At 41.9% G+C, this 19,434-nt stretch overlaps 1 protein-coding gene and 1 non-coding gene across 2 annotated transcripts in view; both read right to left on the bottom strand.

Moving 5' to 3' along the window:
• The window catches only part of NRG1 (neuregulin 1), a 1,079,813-nt gene that overhangs the window by 267,458 nt on the left and 792,921 nt on the right, over positions 1–19,434 (bottom strand).
• Positions 284–421, bottom strand: LOC119929119. The gene has a single exon (XR_005451259.1). It is a non-coding gene; the product is annotated as a small nucleolar RNA SNORA7 (small nucleolar RNA).

The following is a 19,434-nucleotide window of genomic DNA, read 5'->3' as shown; positions in this document are numbered from 1 at the left end:
CACTCTAGAGCGGTGTGTGCCATCTTTCCCCATTTTGTTTCTGATGACTCTATATAGTCTTGTCATATGCCGTCAAGTAATTTCAGACCCATAGCAACACCATGGACATATCTCTCCCAGAATGCCCTGCTCTCCAACTGCAATTTTTCTGTTAGCATATCCATAGAGTTTTCTTGGTAAAAATATGGAAGTGGTTTACCATTGCCTCCTTCCATGCAGTAAACCTGAATCTCCACCCTTGACTCTCTCCTATGCCGCTGCTGCCCAACACAGGTGAGTTTTGACTTATAGCAGATTGTCTTCCACTCACTAGCCACTGGCCAAGCTAAGAATGGAATGGGTATGCCTCTGCTTGACTCTCACTCCCATAGCCGAGATTGGTAGAGTACTGGAAACTCTCCAGGTGCAACCCTGAGAGGGGAGATGACTCTATATATGAAGGAATAAATTTAGCACTTAGTACAGTGTTCTGCACCCAATAAGCATATAATAAATACTGATTGATGGATTGATTTGAATGAGGAAATCAAATTTGCACTAAGCCTATCACAGTAAACAAAATATATTTGGGGGCTCTAAAAGGAATATTTTATTAAATTTAGAGGACAGGGTGTCTCTGGCAATGCTATGCTAACAAAATAAAATCCCATTCACTTTATTAGTTATTTGTACTATACTTTGAAACCATTTTATTTAACTGAAAAATGGTTTTGTGAGACTTTACACCCTTGGACATCTCCTACATCAGAGTATGAGTTTGCTTTTGGCTTCACTTCCCTAAAACTTGATATTTAATTTCTAATGTTATAAACAATAACATTAGCTCAGATGGGAACGACAACTTTCAGTTCCCCCTAGGATGTTGTTGTGGAGTACTCAAGCTTTGTGTATGTTCTCATCAAATTTGGATGTCTTGCAACTATTTCTGACACTAAATTGATGCAGGATTGGAATGGCTACTTTCATTTCACTTCCCTAGAAGTCTTGTTTCTTGAAATCTCATAAATATTTCATCTCATTTACAGAAATAATTAGCAGCATTTTACTGGAGGTGATTTGCTTCCACTATCAGTTGCTAGCTTTTGTATTTTTGTAACCATTAGTAATTAGGATAAAAGATAGCAAAATAGTGAATCATGCCCAGCAACATATTCACCACCAACTGTGCAATATACCTACTGAACTCAATCAAGCAAGCAATCATATTTATTCAGTGCTTATTGTATTTAGAGTACTGTACTAAGCACTTGGGAGAGTACAGTGTAATAGAATTGGTAGACGCATTCCCGGCCCTAGAGGGGGAGACAGACATTAATATAAATAAATAAATTACAGTTATGTACATAAATGCTGTGGGGCTGAGGGAGGGATGAATAAAGGGTGCAAATCCAAGTATGAGGATGACACAGAGGAGGGAGAAGAGAAAATGAGAGCCTAATCAGGGAAAGCCTCTTGGAGGAAACATACTTTCAATAAGTCCTCAAAGTTGGGGGGAGGTATAGTCTGTTGGACATGAAGATGATATAATATCTCATATATTAAGGATATAATTCCTTGATCATTTCCTTTTGGGCTCAACATCAAGTAGTAGGACTGAAACAATCACTCGGTCTTATTTATTAAGTTCTTATAGAGTGTTGCACTAAGCACTTGGAAGAGTACAGTGTAACAGAGTTGGTAAGCACATTCCCTACCCAAAGGAACTTACAATATAATAATAATCATGGTGTTTGCTAAGTGCTTAGTATGTATCAAGCACTGTACTAAGGACAGAGCTAGATTCAATATCAACAGGTCCCACTTGGGTTTTACAGTCCCATGTAGGAGGAGGAGAAGAAGAAGAAAAAAAAAGAAGGAAGAAGAAGAAAGAAGAAGAAAGAAGAAAGAAGAAGAATGGCATTTGTTAAGCGCTTACTATGTGCCAAGCCCTGTTCTAAGCACTGGGGGGGATAAAAGGTAATCAGGTTGTCCCACATGGGGCTCACAGTTTTAATCCCCATTTTACAGATGGGGGAACTGAGGCACAGAGAAGTAAAGTTACTTGTCCAAGGTCACACAGCTGACAAGTTGGAGAGCCGGAATTAGAACCCACAACCTCTGACTCCCAAGCCCGGGCTCTTTCCTCTGAGCCATGCTGCTTCAGTACTGAATCCCTATTTTGCAGATGAGGGAACTGAGTCACACAGAAGCAAACAAATGGCAGAGCAAGGATTAGAACTGAGGTCCTCTGTCTTCCAGGCCTGTGTTCTCCCTGTATGGTCTGTTCCACTTATCAAAGGATGGGCCTGACTTCTCAGAGGCATGCCACAAAATCTCTACAGAGTTCAGAGGTAGCCCCTCTATAGGTTTAGTTTCAAAGATGGAAACTCCAGCTACAGGCTACCCACTTGGATGACAATAGGGATTTTTTGTTGTTGTTGTTGCTTTTTGGGGGGCATTTGTTAGTGCTTACTATGTGCCAGGTACTGTGCTAAGCAGCGAGGTAGACACAAGCTAACCAGGTTGGACACAGTCCATGCAGTGTGGGTCAGTGGAAAGAGCATGGGCTTTGGAGTCAGAGGTCATAGGTTCAAACCCCAGCTCCACCAACTGTCAGCTGTGTGACTTTGGGCAAGTTATTTAACTTCTCTTTGCCTCAGTTACCTCATCTGTAATGAGGATTAAGACTGAGCCCCCCATGGGACAACCTCATCACTTTGTAACCTCCCCAGTGCTTAGAACTGTGCTTTGCACATACTAAGTGCTTAATAAATGCCATTATTAATTAATTATGTCCCACATGGAGTTCATAATCTTATTCCCCAATTTACAGATGAGGTAACCAAGGCCCAGAGAAGGTAAGTGACCTGCCCAAGGTCAAACAACAGACAAGTGTTTTCATCTCACTGTTCCTTGAATATGATTGAATGAATGAATGGATAGGAATGGATAGGAATCCTGCCTTTTTATGTAGTTAAGCACTTTCTACTTGTCAAGCAGCATTGTGGGGTAGATTTAATCAGGTTGGACACAGTCCCAGACCCACATGAGGCTCACAGTCTAAGTAGGAGGGAGAATAGGTATTGAGGCCCCATTTTACAGTTGAGGAAGCTTAGGTAAAGAGAAGTTAAGTGATGTGCCCAAAGTTGTACAACAGGCCTGTGGCGAAGTGGTCCTCTGACTCCCAGTCCTGTGCACTTTCCACTAGGCTATGCTGCTTTCTTGCTGCTGCTGATGTCATGCAGGAATACATTCAGATTATGCAGGAGTGGTCATTTTTAAATTAGTACCTTCAAGGTGGATTTATGACATAATAGAACTGAACATTTTTGCTTAGTTGCCACCAAGTAACTTTTTTCTCTTTCCTTATGATCACCTGCAGCAACTCCTCCTTTTTGAATTATGAGGGATGGAGGGAGACACCTCCAAGAGTGCAGTTTAAGTGTGAAGGCTTATCACTCTAAATAGGAAATACCCTGGGTTTTCTGACAATGATTTTGAAATTAAAGTGATTGGCTAATATAACTGTCATTTATTTATTGACTCATTCTCAAACTGAACTTTCACAGAAACTCTCAAAAGACTGTAAGGTCCCTGAGGGCAGGGACCATGTCTACAAATTCTACTGTATTGTACTCTTCCAAGCGTGTAGAACAGTGTCTTGCATATAGTAAACACACAAAAAATATTGATTAATGATGAAGACAAAGAAATGCTTGAGAAAGGGCTATTGAAAGTGAGTTATGAACAACTTTTAAATGTAGAAATAATATATAAATTCTTTAAAGGTAGTACCAATACTTTGCACATGTTATTTAGAGAGTCTACATTACTCTTTTCCCACAGGTCATTTTTTCCATTGTCAAAACCCAGCAGAGCCTCTCCCCTCCTTTAGGGCTTCTTGGTTCACTCCCCATTTTCCCTCCTCTTTCTCACAATTCAATGATCCTTAAATATTCTGTTTCTCTCCCATTCATAGCAGTGGCATTGAAGTCCTTCACTTAAAAGGTTGTACTCTCCTACTTCACTTTAGAAAGATATAACATTTTGATCCCATTTTTCATAAGAACAGTGCTTTGCACACAGTAAGCGCTTAACAAATGCCATCATTATTTTTCATCTGTGTTGTTTTATTGCTCACTTTCTTACTGTGACAATCACATTTTATTCACTCTTAAAGCCATTAGCTTTCCCATCCTCTTAAAAGTTTTATATTTTACCTCTTCAACCCTTCCCAGGGCTTGACAGAAGATCCCTCTCTTCCATTGCCACTGGGACCTAGGGAGCCGCTAATACCATAAACATCAAATTACTGTGGTTGATAAGAGCATCACTTCTTGATCCACAATTAATGAAGATTGAAAAGCCTAACATTTCATGCCATATTGTGTCTACATAAGTTAGCTGTGAAGAAGGCCTTTCAGCCAATGGATTCTTTTCAGGCTTTAGGAAACAATAATAAAACCTGAATAAAAATGACACAATTTCGCTTGAAGCACTAAGCTTCATAATTACTTATCTGTCAGTCTGGTCCAATGGATAATATGCCTGTTAACTTTCCAATGTGTCAAGTATTTTGAGCTCTGGACCCATTTGTCAATTTGCTTAAATCATTGCCAAGTTGGAGCATTTAAGGTTAGAGCCAAGACTGCTTTGCACTAATGTGTTATGTCTATATATTGACATAAGCAATCACCTGTGAAATGATGTTCATGCATAAAAGATGCAAATGCATTCTTTGTAGGGAAGATACACATTGGTTCCCATCTCCAAATGTATGTATGATTTCCATTTGGCTGTAAAAAAAAGTCATTCTTAACAGTGACAATAAAAGCAACAATAATCGAGGACCTAGACCCAGAAAAAGTGAAACATTAAAACCACTGACATACCCATAACGGTTCAAGTTCTATTCTCCATTTTGGGCTGGGAAATGGGGCAAGCAACATCTACTCCTGAAGGGGAAGTTAAGAAAACATTCTTTCTCTCCTCTTCTGAAAGCTTGGCAGAGTCTGTGCTTGCCCATGAACTCCAACAGCAATCAGATAACTGCTTGATTCCTCACACAAACTCACTCTTGCCTGTGAAGTGTTAGAAAATATTTTGTCCCAGAAGAATGGACTGTGAGATGGAATAGAGGAAAGAGAAGCAGAAAGCACTCTAGCACAAAGGCCATGGCACAACACTGCCTCTGCCTGCCTCTCCCCATGAAAAGAAAGAACCAAGTCTGAGAGCAAGCAGTGTGGCCCAGCAGAAAGAGGACAAGCCTGGGAGTCAAAAGCACCTGGTTTCTAATCTTGGCTTCACCACTTGTCTGCTGTGTGATCTTGTGCAAGTCACTTCTCTCTGACTCAGTTACCACAACTGTCAAATAAGGATTAAAACTGTGAACCCCAAGTCAGACATGGAATGTGTCCAACTTGATTAGCTTGTATCTACCCTAGCACTTAATATAGTGCCTGGAACATAGTAAGAATTTAAAAATACCATTAATAAAAAAAAGAAATGACTACTCTGCCCAAGCATGGGGAGGACATACTCTCCACTCACACGAACAGCCATGAAGTGCCACTGAAGTCAAATCATTCTCCTGTTACACCTTAAACTGCCCCTGGAACTTTCTGACAGCTCATTTTCTTCCCTCACCAAAGGAAAATAGGAAAAGAGCAATCAGACATCAAAACACATTAAAAAAAATTCCTGGAGAGGAACTAGTTTAATTGGACACATTACCAGAAACCATGTGTGAAATCAGGATTCTAGTGAAGCAATGGTTTCTTATTTTTCTTATTTGCATGTCTTGAAAGGATTGTTATGGCAGTGGTTAATTTTAAAACAATTTTTCTTTGTTCTTAGGAAACAAAAAAAGGTTAAGAATTTGCAGACAAGTCTTGGCAATGAAGTGTTCTAAATCAGCTTGGACAATCTCTGTGAGGTCTTCGGCATCCAGATCGGAAACAAATACACTATGTGAAGGTCTTGGAATAATCTCATTAACCCCACTAATGGAACGAGGACAAAAGCATCATCATCACCAATGGCATGTATTGAGTGCTTACTGTATGCAGACCACTGTACTAAGTGCTGGGGGAGTACAAATCAACAGAGATGGCAGACATGTTTCCTGCCTACAGTGAGCTTGCAGACTAGAGAAGGAGACAGACATTGATACAAATAAATGAATTATAATACATAATATAAAAAACATTTACATAAATGTTAATTGATGGTGGGGTGAATATCAAATACCCAAAGGTCACAGATCCACATGCATAAAAGAAGCAGAAGGGAGCAGGACCCAGGGAAAAGAGGGCTTAATTGCGGAAGACCTCTTGGAGATGTGACCTTGAAACTGCTTTAAAGGTGGGGAGAGTGGTAGTCTGGCTTATTTGAAAGGGGAGGGAGTTCCAGGCTAGGGGGAGGATATAGGAAAGGGGTCGGCAGTGAGATAGACAAAAGCACAGTGCGTAAGCTGGCACTAGAGCAGAGAAGTGTGTGGGTTGGGCTATAGTAGATCAGTAAGATAAGATACAAGGGAGCAGGCTGATCAGGTGCTTTTAAGGCCAATGGTGAGGAGTTTCTGTTTGATGCAGAGGTGAATGGACAACCAGTCAAGGTTCTTGAGGTATGGGAGACATGGACTGAATGCTTTTTCAGAAAAATAATCCATGTAGCAGAAGTGTGGAGTGAAGTGTGGACTGAGTGGGGAGAGAAAGGAGGCAGAGAGGTCCGCAAGAAGGCAGATGCAGCAGTCAAGGCAGGATAGAATAAGTTCTTGAATCAGTGGAGTAGCACTGGATGGAGAGCAAAGGGTGAATTTTAGCAAACCCACAGGATTTGGTGACAGATTGACTATGTGGATTGAATGAGAGAGATGATACCAAGACAATGCCATGATTGTGGGTTTATGAAATCGGGAGGATGGTGGTATTGTCTACAGTAATGGGACTAACTCTCAAACCTTACATTATGGTCTGACTCTCTATTGAGGAAATCACTTAAATTCCAAGTCCTTATTGTTTCCTCCCACTTGATGACTTTTATTGAAATACACTTTGGGTTTCAATGACCAAATGGTGAGCAACTGTTTCCCTAGACTTAATAGTCATTTGACTTTTAACTCGAAACTTCACATTCTGTACTGTGAAAGTGATCAGTCAGGCTAGTCATTCTTTTACTGTTGCTTTCTGACTCAAAGCTCCACTGAATGGTACACTAAGACCCTCCATTACTTCATCCATTCTACAGTATTTCATAATGCACCTTTGGCTTCCATGCATTTAGTCCTCTGTTGAGGGATTGGGGTGGACTGTTTCTCTTTTCTATTTTGAAACAATCCTTACTTATCAAAACTTTCTAACCAGGCACTGATGGAAAATGGAATTGAATTGCTTCTTTACTTAATGCTGCAGATGAACTGAATGTTTTAAAGATCTTTAACCTTCTTTCCCTCTTCCTTGCTTGCTCAGGCAGGATACATTTCCTCTTTATCATCCTGACAAACTCTTTGACCCCCTTCTATGGAAAGATCTCACTTGCTTAAACATGCTGGAAAGAAAAAAAATGAAGACTAAAAAGTATCAAAACCAAAAAGACTCAATTTTAATGATCAAAGCAGCCCACTCAAAGAATCTAAAGTAAACCATTATCTTGATGGAGTACTTACGACTCGATGTTATCCTAACCACATCAGTATGACTATAAATGATTCCTCTCAAATTCCTGTTACTTTGTTTCCGCTTCCTTACTACCTCACCTCAATATTCTGTAGCAGTGCTTGGATCCTGTCCTGACCTCCAAAGTAGGTGGGACTATCAACTAACAGACCCAGAAGGGAGAAATAAAATAATACTTTTAAAAATATAAGATACTATTTTTCTCAACCCTTTTACATTAAAGAGATCTAAAAGATATCTACGGCAAACAGATTGCCCTTCTTTCATAAAGCAATTGCCACAGAGGTTGACATAAGGTGTTGGGGCCAATTCTGTCTGGTGGACTGAAAACTACTCCCAGTGGTTCTAGAACAGCAGTTGAAAGCACAACTAGGGGGTTGAAAATACCTGCTGCTTTGTCTTTTGGCTCTGGCAGAGAGATGATGCCATAAAATCCTAGTTATAAGAACATAAAAATTCAACTTTAGTAAAACCTCATAAATGCTGTATTACCTTAGATGAAATCTGGGTTTATGTCAAGTGGCTCAAAATGCAATGTGAAATAATCTAATTTTTTGAACTGCGAACTTGTTTTATTTTGAAATTTGGTTATTATTTATTATGAGTTCATATTTTTCCTCATGAGATGGGGAAATGAATGTCACTCCTCCTCCCAGTCCCAGAGTCTGTTCTTCTGGGACAGGACTAGTTGAGGCCAGTCTGCATTGCTGGGCTGCATAGGGGCAGGTTCTGTTTCTCAGGAAGGACAGTGGCAGCAAGTACTCTATGTTTGGAGGCTCTAGAGATCAGGGCGTTTGGGTGACCTTTTGCCCTAACTGTCAGAGTCTCTTTCAGCAGCCCTCAGGACAACCTGATTACCTTGCATACCCCAGTGCTTAGAACAGTGCTTGGCACATGCTATGCGCTTAACAAATGCCATCATTATTATTATTATTACAACACTGTTAGAGTCACAGGAATACCTTGGCTGCATATGCCCATCCCGTTTGAACACGGTCCCAGCCCTCTCTTCTGCTGTCACAGAATTGGTGCCTGATCCTTACAGGTTTCCTCAAGGGCAGGAAGGTGCCCTTTCTCCCTTTTGACATCTTTTTTCCTGGAAGAATGTTCAGGTTACCCAGCCCAGTCTTTGCAGAATGTCTTCTCAGGAGGCATAACCTCAGGTCTGCAGGCCACGGGCAGCCATCCACTCAGGGCAGTCAAGGAGGCCACAAAAAGCTTCTCCAGACTTTTATGGAAGTTCTGGTTCCAAGCACACAAAAATGACTTCAATAGGGAATATACACCTCTCTCCCTTCCCTGTCATGAAGCAAGTGAGAGACTCTGGCAGTTGTTTTCAGAACTACCTAGGTACCAGGGGCAGGCCTAGAGGCAATGAGCGAGGAGGCTCAATTAGGAAAGTTGGCAAGTGGGACGTTGTCCCCCACTTCCTCAGGAGGTGAACATTGATCTTATTAATTGAGTGCTTACTGTGTAAAAAGCACGGTACCAAGTGCTTGGAAGGGTACAATATATGAGTTGGTAGACACGTTTCCTGTCCACAGTGAACTTAGAGTCTAGAATGGATCGTGGTGGACTGTTTCTCTTTTCTATTTTGAAACAATTCTTACTTATCAAAACTTTCTAACCAGGCACTGACAGCAAATGGGATTGAATTGCTTCTTTACTTAACACTGCAGATTAACTGACTGTTTTAAAGATCTTTAACCCTCTTTCCCTCTTCCTTGCTTGCTCAGGCAGGATACATTTCCGCTTTATCATCCTGGCAAACTCTTTGACCCCCTTTTATGGAAAGATCTCACTTGCTTAAACATGCTGGAAAGAAAAAAACTCACTAGCCTCTGGCATAAAGGGTGAAAAACCAAGTGCCACAGTGTCGCAGTAGGAAGTGGGAGAGGATAAAATGAAGGCCCAGTCAGGGAAGGCCTCTTGAAGGAGATATTCATTCATTCAATCATATTTATTGACACAGTCCCTATTCCACACGGGATTTATGGTAGGAGGGAGATCAGGCATTGACTCACCATTTTTCAAATGAGAAAACGGAGATACAGATAAATTGAACGATGTGCAAAGTCACCCAGCAGGCAAGTGGTAGAGCTAGGACTAGAACCCAGGCCCTCTGCCTCCAATATCCATTCTCTTTCCACTAGGACATCCTGCTTTCTAGAATAAAAAGCTCAGTTTACCTTACCCTACTTTAATAGGATGCTAAATTAAGTTTAATAATTTACTAATGCTATGACTTACAATTTTTGACTTGCTCTATGGTATTTAGTTACTTATTAACACTTACACAGTTATTGGCATCTTTGTCCCTACAGTGGGACAGTATTGTTCCATCATAAGCTACCTATTTTTTTAATGATACTTGTTAAGAGCTTAATATGTGCCAGGCACTGTATTAATCAATCAATCAATCAATCATATTAATTGAGTGCTTACTGTGTTCAGAGCACTGTACTAAGCACTTGGGAAGTACAAGTTGGCAACATATAGAGACAGTCCCTACCCAACAGTGGGCTCACAGTCTAGAAGGGGGAGACAGAGAACAAAACCAAACATATTAACAAAATAAAATAAATAGAATAGATATGCACAAGTAAAATAAATAAATAAATAAATAAATAAATAGAGTAATACATATGTACAAACATATATACATATATACAGGTGCTGTGGGGAAGGGAAGGAGGTAAGACGGGGCGATGGAGAGGGGAGCGAGGGGAAGAGGAAGAAGTGGGCTCAGTCTGGGAAGGCCTCCTGGAGGAGGTGAGCTCTCAGTAGGGCCTATTAAGTGCTAGGGTCTTTGTCCTATGCTGTTGAGTCTGTCTCCGACCCTTGGAGACCCCATGTACACATCTCTCCCAGAGCTCCCCACTTCCATCTGCAATCGTTCTGGTAGGGTATCCATAGAGTTTTCCTTCCATGCAGTTCACCTGAATCTCCACCCTCAAATCTCTCCCATGCCACTGCTGCCCAGCACAGGAAAGATTTTGACTTGTAGCAGATTGCCTTCCACTCACTAGTCTCTGGCCAAGGTAGGAATGGAATGGGTAAGCCTCTGCTTGACTCTCCCTCCTGTAGATGAGACTGGAGTAGTGGAGTACAGTGCTGGAAACTCACCAGGTGTGATTCTGAGGGGATAGTGCTGGAGTAACATAGGATAATCATGTTGGACATAGTCCCTGTCAGACATCAGGTTCACAGTCTAAGTTGGAGAGAGGAGGATTTAATCCCCATTTTACAGATGAGGAAGCTGAGAAGTGAAGTGACTTCCCCAAAGTCACACAGCAGACAAGTGGCTGAGTAGAACCCAGGTCCTCTGACTCCCAGCCCCACGCTTTTTCCACTAGGCCACACTGCTTCCCACACTGCTTCCTTTGTTCCTACAAAATTAGTGAGCTCTGTTCTCTAGATCAGTTTCAGAAATGGAAAGACAAGCATAAATCTTGTTGGCCCCCAATACCAAGATTTCTCCCATTCATCCAGAATTACAGCTGGTTGTAGGAGTCTGGTTGTTGAGGGAGGGAAAGAGTTATGCTCATTTCACTGTGGTCACTACATTTCTTTGGGAGATTCATCAACCGCAACAGGTAGATGAAGAGAAAGATCACCACAACTGTGCCCTGAGTGGTCCCTCTGTGCCCTTGACAACAGACCCCTTTCTTGAACCAAATTAAGATTCTGGAGATCTGGTGAAGAGAAATCCCAAAGGGCACCCAGCAGGCCCAGATTTGCCTTATAGGTAAAACTGGGAAATTAACTTGGGGACAAATAAGATAAGGATTCCTCTTTTCCCTTTTTGACTTTTGCTTCTCTGCTTATAGCTCAAAGCCTTCTTCTCACCTTCCTTCTGCCTAATCAGTAGTTTTCTAGAGTCCCTACTGCTAAGCACTTTTGAGAGTTCTATAGACTGCTCTCAGAGAGTGTACCCAGATTGCTAGATTCATAGGGCTAAGGGTGATTGTATAAACCCAAGAGCTAAGGGTGGTTGTTGTTGAACTGATTGTGGAAATTAATCAAGGAAAACTTCCTGGAGGTGGTGAGGCTTCAGGAGGAGTTTGAAGGTGAAGAGAGCTGTGATCTAACATATTTGAAAAGAAAAAGAGTTCCATGCAGGGGAAATCGTCAAGAGAAAGGCACAGTGAGATAGTGGGCTTGGGAGGAAGAAAGAGCATGAATTGGGGAGTAGCAGGTGACAAAAATAGATATCTGGAGGAGAGATGGTAGAGGGCCTTAAAGTCATATGAATTAAACAAAAAGACAAACATATAAATCTATACTTACCCCCATTTCCTCCCTCTCTAACCATGATGCAAGACTACAAGCCAGCCCACACACTTCTCTCCTCTAATGCCAGCCTATTCACTTTACTTCAATCTCATCTATCTTGATGCTGACCTCTCGCCCACATCTTATCCCTGGCCTGGAATACCCTCCCTTGTCATATCAGAAAGAAAATTATTCTCCCCACATTTCAAAGCCTTATTGAAGGCACATCTCCTCCGAGGCCTTCCCAAACTAAGCCCTTTCCTCTTCTCCCACTCCCTTCTCTGCCACCTTTGAACTGGGATTTGCTCCCTTCATTCACCCACCTCTCAGCCCCATAGCACTTATGTACTTATCCATAATTTATTTATTTTTATTAATATCTCTCTTTCCCTCCAGAATGTAAGCTCAGTTTGGGCAGGGAATGTATCTACCAGTTATGTATCTACTGTACTCTCCCAAGAATTTAGTACAGTACTCTGCATACAGTAAGGGCTCAATAAATATAATTGATTGATTGGTTGATTGACCTAGCTATCAGAAGGAGCGTGACACTGCCCATACCCAATCTATGGTGCCTAGGTACCAAAATATCTGCTAGCAGGAAATGCAGTGTGGTCTAGTGCATAGAGTACAAGCCTGGGAGTCCAAAGGATCTGAGCTCTAATTCCCACTCCACCACTTGCCTTCTGTTTGACCTTGGGTGAGTCACTTTGCTTCTCTGTGCCTCAGTTACCTCATCTGTAAAATGGGGATTAAGATGGTGAGCCCCATGCAGAGAAGCAGCATGGCTCAGTGGAAAGAGCATGGGCTTTGGAGTCAGAGGTCATGGGTTCGAATCCCAGCTCTGCCACATGTCTGCTGTGTGACCTTGGTCAAGTAACTTAACTTCTCTGAGCCTCAGTTACCTCATCTGTAAAATGGGGATTAAGACTGTGAGCCCCACGTGGGACAACCTGATCACCTTGTATCCCTCCCAGCACTTAGAACAGTTCTTTGCACATAGTAAGCGCTTAGCAAATGCCATCATTATTATTATTATTCTTATGTGGGACAGGGGATTGTGTCCAACAAGATTTGCTTGTATCCACCTCAGCGATAAAATGGGGATTAAGATGGTGAGCTCCATGTGGGACAGGGGACTATGTCCAACACGATTTGCTTGTATCTACCCCAGCGCTTAGAATAGTGCCCAAGTGCTTAACAAATACCACTATTATTATTATTATTATTATTATTATTATTATTATTATTATTATCTTGTACAAATTCCACTACCAGGCTGAAGTTTAACCTTCTCCTATCATCTTCTGAATGCATGTGCACTCATGTCTGATGATCCACTTCTTCTTCCCTAATTTTGCTAAGATATTTTTTGCCCAACATCAACTGTGGCAGAGATCAGAGAAGTGGGTCCCTAATGGACCACTTGATGGCACCAGTGAGCCCCTCTGAGGAGGAGCCGTAGGCCTGGTCTTTTGGAACAATAGCTAAAGCAGAAGAGTAAGTTACCTGACTGCAAAGCTTAGGACCCTATGGGGTTCAGAAATACTCCACAGCCTGTTGGGGAAGGAAAGGATGGTCACCCCTCCAAATTAGGGCAAGTAAGTCACCTCAAGAGTCCATACATGCTTAAACATTTGCACCCCCAATGGACAGGCGCCGATCAAACTCAATGTTTGGCTGTTTCTCAGAAGTTTTGATTCTGCAAGACTTGAGCTAAGGCTCAGAGAGATCCAGTTACTTGGTAAGGTTACCCAACAAGTTAGTAACAGCGTTGACATTATCTCCTGTCTCTCCCCACTTCAGTCTATACTTGATGCTGCTGCCCGGATCATATTTGGGCAGAAACGCTCTGGACATGTTACTACCCTACTCAAAAATCTCCAGTGGCTGCCAGTCAACCTGCGCATCAAACAAAAACTCCTCACCCTCAGCTTCAAGGCTCTCCATCACCTCGCCCCCTCTTACCTCACCTCCCTTCTCTCCTTCTACAGCCCAGCCCACACCCTCCGCTCCTCTGCCGCTAACCTCATCACTGTACCTCGTTGTTGCCTTCCTGCCATCGACCCCCGACCAACGTCCTCCCCCTGGCCTGGAATGCCCTCCCTCTGCACATCTGCCAAGCTAGCTCTCTTCCTCCCTTCAAAGCCCTACTGAGAGCTCACCTCCTCCAGGAGGCCTTCCCAGACTGAGCCCCCTTTTTCCTCTCCTCCTCCCTATCCCCCCTACCCTACCTCCTTCCCCTCCCAACAGGACCTGTATATATGTTTGTACAGATTTATTACTCTATTTATTTTACATGTGCATACGTACTGTTCTATTTATTTTGTTAATGGTGTGCACCTAGCTTTATTTCTATTTATTTTGATGACTTGACACCTGTCCACATGGGTTTTTTTGTTGTCTATCTCCCTCTTCTAGACTGTGAGCCCATTGTTGGGTAGGGACTGTCTCTATATGTTGCCAACTTGTACTTCCCAAGCTCTTAGTACAGTGTTCTGCACACAGTAAGTGCTCAATAAATACAATTGAATGAATGAATGAATAAAACTGTTTTTGGGGTGTTACATGAGGACCCGGATGAAAAGTAATGGCCCAAAGGCTCTGGAGCTTCAGGATAGGCAAGAGATGGGGTATGTTAATTTCCAGGGCTGCAACTATTAGGTTGCTGGGCAACAGAGTGAGGGCTCATATGGGCTTCAAGACAAAGGTAAGGGGCTCTCTGGCCCTGAATCACATCTACATTAAGTATATTCTTAAAAGCACAGATCCACACTTGATTGGATCAGTGCTTAGAACAATGCTTGATGCATAGTAAGTGCTTAACACAACATAATAATAATTGCTTTTAGCAATGCCTCACCGTGTTGGCAGCAGGCTTTTTTCTGCTCTCCACAACCTCTCAAACAGGGGGTGATTTTCATTAAATTTGAATTTAGGGGCAATTCAAAGTTAATTCTCAGGAATTATGTCCATGGAGAGAGCTTCTTCATTGGGAGTTTTCATACAGGGAGATGGTTCTGTGGAAAAATTTCCCAAGAAAAAGCAGAGTGCTATGATCCCCCTTCCACTGAGTTTGTCTGACCGAGTGCAGGTCACCTCTTCCCCAGGAACTGGTATGTCAGGACCCTGTTATCAGATCCCTAGCTCTTTTATGAGCTATGGTTGTTTCTACTGAGGATGGAAGGTTTTGGCTGACACAAAGTCAGACCCAGATGGTGTAACCCATATTACCAACTTTTGTTTGTGCAAATGTTGGAAAAAAGTCTTAGAAATAACAAAGCAATGAGCCCCTGAGGTCTGAGCTGACCTAACTACTACTGCCTCTTTCTGACCTGAACATGAGGGATTATTCCAGGAATGACTTCAGATGTGTCAGGTTGGACAGGGCTGCCTGCAATTATTTATAAATGTTTTAGATTAAAATGGGAGATGAGCAAAAGAAACATTTGGGGCAGAAGACAAAAATGAACTTTCCTTGTTTCTCCTTCTCCCTCCCTTCCCTGCCATCCCCAGCCACATTCAGTTTGACCAATTGTAATAATCAGAGCTGGCTCTAGGGGCAGGCAGCTTGGGTGAATCCCTGGGCCACTAAAATGAAGGGGGCTTATAGACTCTGTCGGTTGTTTCCCTAAAAATGTTCTCAAACTTGAGCAAGTTCTGAATTCCTCCCACCCTGGGCAGGGCTTGTGTGGATGGAGGGCAGCAGGATAACTTGTGGATATAGCATGGGCCTGAGAGTAAGAAGGACCTAGGTTCTAATTCCAGCTCTGCCACTTGTGTGCTCTGTGACCTTGGGCAAATCACTTCAGTTGTCTGTGCCTCAGTTTTCTCATCAGTAAAATGGGGATTCAGACTGGGAGCCCCATGTGGGACAGAAACTGGGTCCAACCTGATAAGCTTGTATTTACCTCAGTGCTTAGTATAGTGCGTAGTGCAGAGTAAGTACTCAACATTTACCGTTCAATAATAAAAAAAAGATACCTAAGAGACCGTTGTACGGTGAACTGAAAGACAGAACATTCAAGGCAGACACACACATGAGTCAGAAGAAAGAATATAAAGTCGTAGTGAAGCTCAACCTCAAACCATGTGGAATAGCAGTGGACTGTGGGAGAGCCTAGTGGTGGGTTGACCACCCTGTTGGGTAGCAATCGGGAGAGAGGTTGCTTTCCATGAGCAAAATCTTCACAAAGTTTGGGATGCTAAGAGGTATGCTTGAAAATGTTTTAATGCAGCAAAATGTGAACATTGAAGCTGGTTATGTTGATCGCACATCAGTCTTTTCAGTTTCATTCACACACTTGGGTAGGATCTTACTGTCAGTAGCACCACTGTGGAAAATGAAGGGCTGCTATAGATGCACCAAACAATACAGTGTCCTGGTTTGCACTGGTATTTCAAATTAGGTGCAATAATCTCAACACCTTATTCATGTTTGGGAAAATAGACAGGTATGTAGGGCCAAAGACATGGCCATCAGATATGTGTTTGTGAACTGGAAAGATTTCACCTCAAGCTATATTGAAATTAATAGAAAGGAAGTCTGTGTACAAAAGGGGTAACATGTCAAGTTTGAACCTCCCTGTCATAGGCAGAAGGAAGAATTGAGCATTTATGCATTATGTATTGTCTCAAGGATTGAAAAAAAATCAGTCAATGTACTCTACAGTACATAAATTGTAGTTCATCAAATAGTCAATAATGAACTGCCCATCCATCACACACTTAATACCACACTCTCCTCCAATAATTTACAATTTCTTTTATGTCTCTAGGGAAATAGAGACTTGATGTTCTTACTGAACTAGACTAAAACCTGAAGAGCTACCAAAGAAAAGGGGTTACTTACAGCCAAGATGTTATGACAACATTACATAAATTATGTTTAAGCTAAATATCACAGCTTCAACTTTATTAGGTCACAGTTTAAGCTCTGTTCATCCTAGGTTAGCATCTATAAATGCTGATTTAAAAAAGTAACATGTCCTGCTCTTTCTCCTTCAGCTTTTGAATATTTTAAGCCCCTCTGACAAGAGTGGTGGCATTGAGATTTCATTTTGAATTTCTATTGCAAAAGTAAGTGTAATACTTTGGTAAAAGCTTAGTGCTTCTTTTCTATGAAAGAAGTTTTGAAATTGTTGAAATTCTGGGAGACAGCCTGGCTATGAGATGTGGGAAGAGGGAAAGGGAGTTTACAACAATGTTGGCCCCAGAGCTCTACTCCATCCTAATCCTCTTCGTGCTCTCAGCTGTCTTGACTCTGCAAACCACCCTTTTCCCTGGAAACATTATTCAACTTTGGCTTTACTGTCACTGTACTTCCCTAGTTTTCCTCCTCCCTCTCTGGCCATTCCTTCTTAATCTCATTTACCAGCTCCTCCTCTGCCTCCCAACTCCTAACTGTGGGAGTCTCTCAAGGCTCAGTTCTGAATCTCCTTCTATTCTCCATCTACACCCACTCACTTGGAGAATTCATTCACTCCCATGGCTTCAACTACCATCTCTACCAAATCTACCTCTCCAGCCCCAACCTCTCTCTTTCTCTGTAGTCACACACTCCTTCTGCCTTCAGGACATCTCTACTTGGAAGTTCCACCTACACCTCAAACTTAACATGTCCAAAACAGAACACCTCTCCTTCCCACTCAAACCTTATTTTCCCCTCAGCTTTCCTATCCCTGTAGACAACATCATCAATCCTCCCCATCTCACATGCCCAGAACCTCGACATTGTCTTCAACTCATCTTTCTCATTCAACCTGCATATTCAATGTCACCAACACCTGTCACTTTACCTTTACAACATCCCTAGAATCTACCTATTCCTCTCTATCCAAACTGCTTCCATGCTGATCCAACCTATCATATCCTGTCTTGACTTCTGCATCAAACCCTCCTCTGATCTCCCTGCCTCCTGTCTCTCCCCTCTCCAGTTCATACCTCACTTTTCTGCCTAAATCATTTTTCTAAAATACTGTCCAGTCCAAGTCTCCCTTCACCTAAAAAATCTCTAATGATTGTCCATCTATTTCTGCATGAAATAAAAACTCTTTACCACCAACTTTAAGGTATTCAATCAGCTCTCCCCCACCTACCTTACCTCACTCATCTCTACTACACCCCATCCTGCACATTTTGCTCTTCTAATGCCAGCCTATTCACTCTACTTCAATTTCATCTTGTCTTGCCACTGACCCATTGCCCACATCTTCCCTATGGTCTGGGGCACCCTCCTGCTTTACATACTTCACATCCCTCCCTCTCTCTAGACTGTAGCTCATTGTGGGAAGGGAATATGTCTGCCCACTGTTATATTGTACTCTCCCAAGCACTTACTACAGTGCTCTGCTTAGAGTAAGCTCTCAATAAATTCATTCAATCATATTTATTGAGCACTTACTATTCAATCAATAAATATGATTGAATGAACTGAATGAACATAGACCACCACTCTCCTCATCTTCAAAGTCCTACTAAAATCATATGTCTTCCAAGAGATCTTACATGATTAGACCTTCATTTCTCTCATTCCCCACCCCTTCGTCTGTGTGCCTATGCATTTGACTCTGTACCTCTTAAGTTCTTGATATTCTCCCCAACCCCAGCCCTACAGCACTTATGTCCATATCGTTATATTTTCCCATTTTCCCTAACTGTAAGTTATTTTAATGTCAGTCTCTCCCTCTACACTGTAAATTGTCTGGGCAGGGAATAGATTCTATTAACTCTTCAATACTGCGTGCACCCAAGTGCCTAGTACAGTGCTTGACACACATTAAGTTCTCAATAGATACCATTGATTGATTGATTTTCTGAGTGGAAGTGAGGACTCTGAACAGCTGTTTGAAGATGGCTAAGCAGAGTGATTCTTTCTGCGCCCCCTTACTTTTTCTAACCTTTGCTTCTTCCCTGCCTGTCTCTGTCTTTGTTATTGAAAGTATTTCACCCTGATTTCTTCTAAGAATCCCAAATCCTGATATCTCTTTCAGGACAGACTTCATCCTCCTTCTTCTCTCCAACCCAAAGGTATGTAGGACATAGTTAATTTGTCATAATATTTTGCAATTGACCAAAACCACTGGGTTTAGCCTTGTAGGTGGTGATTTGAGGGCATGACGGCTTTTCTATGTACTTTCTGCTGGCTTACAGCTGTTGCCTTGCGGTGCTGGAGAGTCTACATGTCTACTTCCTCCTGCTGCCAGCCTGAGGGCCCTGGGTACTGCCAATCCACACTAAGTGCATCCTGCTACCTTTCTTTAGAAGTGTACACACTATTCTGTTCAGTAATAATAATAATAATAATAATAATAATAATAATAATAATGGTATTTGTTAAGCGCTTACTATGTGCCAAGCACTGTTAAAAGAGTTCCCAGGAGTAGTGCCTGCAAAGCAGATTTTAGATAGATGATTATAAAATTTAGTGTGTATAACCACACCAAAATTCAGTGTATAACCTATGTATTTTTGTAAATGCATTGGCATTGAAAACATGACCTGC

This window comes from Tachyglossus aculeatus, chromosome 5 (assembly GCF_015852505.1).
Source record: "Tachyglossus aculeatus isolate mTacAcu1 chromosome 5, mTacAcu1.pri, whole genome shotgun sequence".
Classification (NCBI taxonomy): domain Eukaryota; kingdom Metazoa; phylum Chordata; class Mammalia; order Monotremata; family Tachyglossidae; genus Tachyglossus; species Tachyglossus aculeatus.
Note: the sequence above shows the minus strand (reverse complement) of the source record. Positions and strands in the feature narration are given on the sequence as shown.